Below are 7,865 nucleotides of genomic sequence, written 5' to 3'. Positions count from 1 at the left end.
TACTACCGATAGTCAATTCGACGCATACCGCCCCTTTAGCCGGTGACACATTGCCTTCAAAATCCTTTAGCATCATATCGGTTTTGGCCAAGTCTTGATCGCCCTTACCAAGTTTCCAATACATCACATAAGGCATCATATTAATTGCAGCCCCTCCGTCGATAAGTATCTTAGATACAGGCTGCCCATCAACTCTGCCTTTCACAAACAAAGCCTTAAGATGCTGTCTCTCATCATCAGTAGGTTTCTCAAAAACAGCCATCATTGAATCTAGTGTCAACTGAGCTACTTGATCAGAAAGAACAACTTCGTCCTCATTATCAGATAGTGCCAAAAACTCTATCGGCAACATGAATATCATATTAACATCTACCGATGGACCCTTATTTTTGTGTTTTACCTACCACTGCTGATGACTGGACCTCTCATTAGAGGAATTTTCCTCTCGGTATAAATCCTCCTGATGCTCACGTTGCATCCTTCTTTTCTGTGTCTTTATTAGACCCTCCGGGCACCATCGAGGAAACTTGGTTTTCCAAATTGGCTGATAACAAGTCCCAGTTGATTCTACATGGCGTATATTAGGGTCCCTGTAGAATATTTCTTCATCGGGAACTCTTGCGTTTGCCATTTCCTCAAGCTCCTCTTGATTCCTTAGAAAATATCCAGCACGTTTACCAAGCCTTTCATGTACACTAAGTCTGCCCCCCAGTCGATCATGCACTGACGCTCTGCCTCTGATCGGCTCATTGATAAATAAACCCTGATTGCCAGGTTGAAACCTCCTTTCTGACCGATTGACCCTATAATAACCATTGCACTCAGAGCAATTTTCAACAGTTGGCAATTTAATACCTTCTTCCCAACAATGGATGAAAAACGGGCACCTCCAATGATTTTTATGCCGATACCATTCTTCCCGACGTCTCTCTTCTTGCTGTTGTCGATATCGGTCCTTATGCTGACGCCAATCCTCCTGCTGTCTTCGATGGGTAATCACAATGCCAGGTCGAGGAGGGTTTTTAGAACTACTGCTTTCTCCCAGCAAACCCTTACTTTTTGCATCATCGGTAGTTATCCGATGTTGGGGATCTACTGATGCGTTCTTCTCAGCAGCTTCTGACGTCAATACCTTGGTCTTCCCTTTGGCCTCCAACATATTTGCTGGAAAAGGGTGTTGATCAATTTTCATCGGCTTCTGGGCCTTGAAAGTACCAAACTTAATTCTCCTAGATTCAATAGCCGATTGTAACTATTGCCTGAACACCTTGCACTCATTTGTACTATGTGACGTTGCATTGTGCCATTTGCAGTACAAGATCTTCTTCAACTCTTCTGCCGATGGGATCACATGATTAGGTGACAGCTTAATTTGGCCCTCTTGAAGCAGAAGATCGAATATCTTGTCGGCTTTGGTGATATCAAAGGTAAACTTTTCTAGTTTTTTCTGACCAAAGGGACAAGATATCGGCTTTTTATTCTTAACCCACTCAGCTAAGCCGATAACTGGTTCTTCATCAGAATCAGAATCTCCTACTTCTTCAACAAATGATACTTTTTTACTCTAATTCTTTTTAGGCTCAAAAACCCTAGTATCTTGATCAGAGATCCTTTGCACAAGATGACTGAGGCTTTCAAACTCCTGAGAAGCATATCTGTCTTTAAGATGTGGCAATAACCCTTGGAAAGCTAGATCGGCAAGCTGTCGATTATCCAGCACCAGACTGTAGCACTTATTTTTTACATCTCGTAGCCTTTGCACAAAGTTTTCTACCGATTCATCATTACGCTGTCTCAACTTTACTAAATCGGTAAGCTTCTTTTCATGGATTCCAGCAAAGAAATACTTATAAAATTATTTTTCTAGATCAACCCAAGTAATAATAGAATTTAGTGGTAATGAAAAGATGATGAAAATAATCGAACTCTTAATTCATCTCTGCTAGCTGCCTCTCCACATTGAATAATGAAGCGATTGACGTGTTCCATTGTTGATGTATCATCTTGCCCAGAGAATTTAGTGAAATCTGGTACCTTGTACCGATTTGGGAGAGGAATTAAATCATATGTAGGAGGGTATGGAGTCCGATAAGAATAAGTATTGACCTTGGGCTTTATCCCAAACTGATCCTTCATAATTTCTACTATCCTATCGGCCTAAAAAGCATCAGCCTCCTGATGACGAACTGGCTGAACTTCTACGGGAGGTGCCTGCTGATATCCCTCCATATATCTTTGTGGCCCACGATCTCCAGCAATCGGCATATTTGTCGTTACTTGTGGTCCATTAACCTGTTGGAAAGGATTCATCGGCTGAGCTGCCGATGCTTGATTCTAGAAACCAGCTTGCATATGACCTTGTTGAATCCCTGCAACCTGTTGATTTTGCTGAACTGTATGTTGAACAGGTAACTGTCCTGACCAACCATTATTATAACTCATCGGTACAAAACTTACCGATGGCTGGTAATTTACTGACATTGTTGGATAATTATAACCAGCTTGCGGCATGAACTGAACCCCAGTTTGACTCATAACAGGGGCTTTCTACTGCATCGACAGTAAGCTTGCCGATGGATTTGAACTAGGTGTTTGAACCAAAGGCATCTGGAAACCTCCTGGAGTTGGTTGCATAGTAGTTGCTGTGGCATATTGAGGCACTTGAGCCATCGGTGAAATAGCCGATGGTATAGGAGCTTTTCCTACTACGTCAAATACTTGAGGTAACCCAGGATTGAAAGCAGATGACTCCGGAGGCATACCATATCCCCACCAATTAGCAGAAATCTGGCTATTCTGAGACACAAGGCCTGACATAGCTGATGCCGCTAGATCTGTATTAAGCTGAACTCGTCCTCCTAGTAGTACTGAATCTAACCGTATCGGTGTAGATTGAATATTAGGTAAGCCTACCGATACTGGAGGAGAAGTAACTTCTGTACCCACAACGGCCGAGGGAGCCGATGGAGTATTAACAGATGCCGGCTCTGGTTGGTGATAGGTAGGCCCAACATAATGCTGTGATGCTTGTCCTTCTTTGAGAGTTCAAACCACAGCATTATGAACAGTATTGGACAGTACATTGGAATAATTAATCAAAGCATGATTTACTGCATAATTAACCATCTCTTGAAGTTTACCAGGATTGGAGTCAAAGATAACCTACCGAGGCAACGGCAAATCTTGCTTCTGGATGACTTGTCCACTCTTGTTCAGGCTAAATGATTTCAGATAAAGCTGCCTGTATTCTTCTACAGCCTTTTCTATAGCCTGCCTCTGCTCTTTCTTAAGATCTTCTTCTGATACCGCGATAATGTTCCCTGAATCGATCTCGGAATTGAACATATTGATCGGATTGATTGGTCCCACTAGGCATGCCAAAAGATGTGTTGATGCAAAAGTGGATCTGCAAACACAAAGGGCTAATACCCGAATCGATATCCAAAGCGTGCCAGTCGATTTGACCTGTTAATCGACAAAGATGTTCATTTCCGCTATAACTCTGTTCACATGTTTCTATTCCGCTGTTCAATTAAATTATTTATAACTCTGATAATATGATTTCATTCCGCTGTTATATTAATAAATATTATACTCTGATGTTGTATTAAAAGTGATGTAAGAAATGGTTACGAATGATGTAAGCTTTATTCTCTCATTTGTGATCCTGATGGTAAAAATGTGGACTTTCGGGTTCTTCCCTGGGGTGTGCCCGACGGAACCGAGTAATTTAGTGTTCTCCATCGAGTGCTTAGTGTCTAATGGAAGACAAACACTCCTGTGAGGCATTAGATTAGACGGTTCTGCCACATTGCGAGAGAGAAGGGAGGGAAAGAGAAAAAAAGAGGTGGGACCCACCTATGAGTGGGTGAGAGACAGGAAAATAGGTTAGCCGTCATGTGCACAATTCCATATCAGCAAAAACCATATTGGAAAGCACTTTGTATCGGTTCGGGGTTCCTCCAATTTTGATAATTGAAGAGTGTATGGTACCCGATCTCCTACTCTAGAGTAGAAAATCAGATTGCTGTGCAAGTTGGAGCTTGAAAAATGCACTTTATCCGGTCAAATATGAAGACATGTCTTCTCGTGTATGTATAGTGTTACTATGTGCTGTGATTTTTTTTAATTCTTGTGGTGCAAGGGGACCCATCTAGCTTTGACAAGTTAAAGTTTGGCATAAGGCATCTACTTCTCCAGCAGGAAGTAGAACTGCTGCCAAAGCTTAGAGTCATTGACACAGTTCAACGGCTCGGTGTTGCCTACCATTTCGACAATGAGATCAGTGCCATACTCAACTCCGTGTCAATGGAGAGACGAGACATCGATCGCATGGACGATGTTCGTCTCATGACCTTATCCTTTAGAATGCTTAGGCAGAACAATTATCCCGTTTCTCCAGGTAACCAATTTCAGAAAACTCTTCATCCCATCGAAGTAATAGGACGCAAAGCATTGTTTTAACCTTCTGTAGCATTTGGCCTATCTGAAATACACACATAATTGCTAGAGTACCAACTGATTGCTAAGAAAAATTAACTGGCAAACAAAATCGCAACAGAAGTACTATTGCGAAGCCTGAAGGATGGAAGAGTTAACTTCAAGAAAACGCTTCAGAAAGATACAGAGGGTCTTCTATCCCTCTACGAGGCTTCACATCTTGCATTTGAAGGCGAATATCTCCTGGATGAAGCAGGGGTGTTTTCTACAGAGGCTCTAAGAGAACTCAGGCCGTCCATGCATCCACATCTAAGGAGCCCTGTGGATAATGCTTTGGCCGTCCCACTGCACTGGGCGGCCCCACGGTTGCAAGCGAGATGGTTCATCAACCACTATGCAAGAGATAGTCAAGCGGATTCGTCGTTGCTTCATTTTGCCAAGCTTGACTTCAACAATGTGCAGAAACTATAGCAGCAAGAACTTTCAAGGATAACACTGTAATCTAAGAAATAATAACTAGACTAGTCTCATGGTTGCATATGTGATGTTGTTCCCATTTTGTAGCTGGTGGAGGAACGCCAATCTGAGTGAAAGTCTGCCATTTGCGAGGGATCGTCTGATGGAGTGCTTCTATTTTGCTACCGGTGTCGCTCCTGAACCTAGTCTCGAGGCATGTCGAGAAGTGGTCGCTAAAACTTTTGCTCTGATTGTGCTCTTAGACGATATCTACGATATCTACGGGACCCTGGATGAGCTTGTGATGTTCACCGATGCCATTGAAAGGTAAGCTTTGAAATGCACCTACCTCAAGGCTGGAGCCGATAAAGTTGACTACAATAAATACATTTATCAATGGAAATTTCATGCAAGTTTGGAAATAGTATAAAAACTAGTAGTACTTTTAATTTGTTTCTGTCATATATAATATATTATTATAGTACTAAAACCAATGTCATAATGTATTACTCCATCTGTTCCAAATTATAAGTCATTTTCAATAAAAAAATTATAAATCCCTTTCATTTTTTTTAGTTCATCTATTTTATTATGTATATAGACATATTATCATATTTAGATACATAGCAAAATATATGTAAAAAAAGTCAAAACGACTTATAATTTAGAACGGAGGGAGTACATTACAACATGAATAAGCAATGAATATTTCTCCACAGATAGGAGGCATCCGCAAGCGAACAACTCCCTGCGTATATGAAAGCAATCTACCTCACTATCGTCAGCACATCAAATGAGGTGGCTGAGCAAGTGCTTAGGCAAGAAGGATGCGACGCGAGGTTTCTTCTTAAGAAAGCGGTAAGTACAAACCACAAGTAGACAAATACTACCATTAATTCTTTGGCTGACAAAATACAACAACAGTTTATGAATGACGAAGCTAACACGTACAACTACTTACTGTCTCAGTGGCATGACCTCTGCAAGGCATTCCTAATGGAAGCAAAGTGGCATTACAGCAATTACAAACCAACCCTCCATGAATATTTGGAGAACGGGTGGATCTCTGTCTCTGGGCCACTAATGTTAATTCATGTTTTCCCCATGATCGAGAAGAAGGGTGTTGTTACCCCAAACTCCATACAGCAACTTGAGAGTTATCCAAAATTGGTACAGATGGTGTCCAAAATATTCCGCCTCTGCAACGACTCCGCAACACATTCTGTAAGAACACCGTACGTTTATTCTTGCACTAAATTTGTTAGATCCAAACAAGCCCTTGTTGAGATTTATTTCCTGCATGTAAATGTAGGAAGAGCTAAAGAGAGGAGATGCGCCATCTTCTATAGCCATTTACATGTCAGAGAACAGAGCCACGGAGCATGACGCTCGCAAGGCCATGAGAGATCTGACCATGGAGACCTGGAAAATGGTCAACCAGGTGCGTTCAGTAACTGCCGATTCCCTCTTCTTTTCGCAAATGCCTGTGTGAATATGGCGCGCATCGCCCACTGCATCTACCGGGGTGGAGATGGTATTAGTGCACCAGACGATGAGAAACGGATGGAAATCAAGAAGCTGTTCTTGGAGCCATTCAAAGAGGAGAAATGAAGGTGCATGCAATGCAGCTTGCTTATTGCTAGTAACTCTCCAGGTCCACACAGTCCACCCAGACATTGTGGCGAAAATTAGAATGGTGTAAAAGTGCATTCCATGCATTTCAATAAATCACATGTATTTCAACAACCTTTATATATTTATATTCGTTTTTAAGCCTACGCCTGTGCAAGCATTGTTGTCTACCGAATCATTTCAATTTCTATAATTTAGTCTGGTTAAAGATAAATACTGCCCTACATTCGGTTAAACACGGAAATACGTCAACGCCAGTCGTCTGATAACACTCGTCTGTTTTTTTTTTTTTTTTTTTTTTTTTTTTTTTTGTTGAGAAACCGATAAACACTCGTCTGCTGCATCTCTATTGGGTCGGACCGTGAGAATGTGACATGAGGGAGCTTTTATCGAGCCTTTGATAGTATATGTTGGGCTGAATCGTTGCTTTCATGTTTTGTACGCATTCGGCCCAAAGCTATCCGGCCTATCTGTCCATCTGACTTTTTATGGCTGCTGGCTGTATCATGGGTTTGCTACTTTTGTTCAATAGATAGAATAGAGAAAGCAAAGGAGGAAAAATGGGGATAAAGTAGAAAAATCATACGTCCACGCTCTTGGAACGACTAGCACGATGCTAGGTTGGTCCAGTCCGTGACTGTAATCTTGTAGATCTCTTAGGACGCTCGTCAGAATCGCGCTGTATTGAACTTTTCTATCCTCGTACAAAGATGCGTAATCTTTTACGTAAAAAAAACATGGAGAACCTTCCTGCTGAAGCGAAAGATCACGTCAAATCCAAAACGCGCATTAAAGCGTGCGTTCTTTTCACGGACCGTGCGTCTCGACTCGGTGTGGAGGGAAACGGAAGAAGCGGCGGAGATCTCGTGTCCCGGGAGTTGAGGGCATATTAGACACTTGCGCGTGGTCAGTGATCCACCGAAATCTTGACACGACACACCACAACCGAACCCATCTGCGGGACACCATGATCCGGCGACCCCCCGGACGACAGTGACGCAGGACCTGCACAAAATCATGAGCCGTGTTAAGCCCACGCAAGCAAAGCCTCAACTTCGGTAGCGTACGGCGAAACTATGAGCGTGCTCCTAGTGTTGGCAAAATGGCAAACAAGTATGGTAAAAAAAATGGCAAACAAGTTTCAGGCGTGTTCGGCTGAGCTGAATTATTTACTATTCATGTTAGAAAACACTGTTTATACTAAAATATTGTGAGAGAAAAACACTGTTTCAGCTAAAAAAAAATAAGCCGTAAAAGTGCAGCCGAACAAGCCGTTCCGAAAAAGATGGGTGAAAATGAAATGGAAGGAACCGCCGGGACCCGGGAGGAAGGAAAAG

General features: G+C 42.2%; 1 pseudogene; it reads left to right on the top strand.

Moving 5' to 3' along the window:
- The first annotated feature begins 3,679 nt into the window (after positions 1–3,679).
- LOC136534648 (alpha-thujene synthase, chloroplastic-like) lies at positions 3,680–6,507 on the top strand (annotated as a pseudogene).
- Positions 6,508–7,865: the final 1,358 nt, after the last annotated feature.

This window comes from Miscanthus floridulus, unplaced genomic scaffold (assembly GCF_019320115.1).
Source record: "Miscanthus floridulus cultivar M001 unplaced genomic scaffold, ASM1932011v1 os_2140, whole genome shotgun sequence".
NCBI lineage: Eukaryota > Viridiplantae > Streptophyta > Magnoliopsida > Poales > Poaceae > Miscanthus > Miscanthus floridulus.
This window is presented reverse-complemented; position numbering and strand designations above follow the sequence as displayed.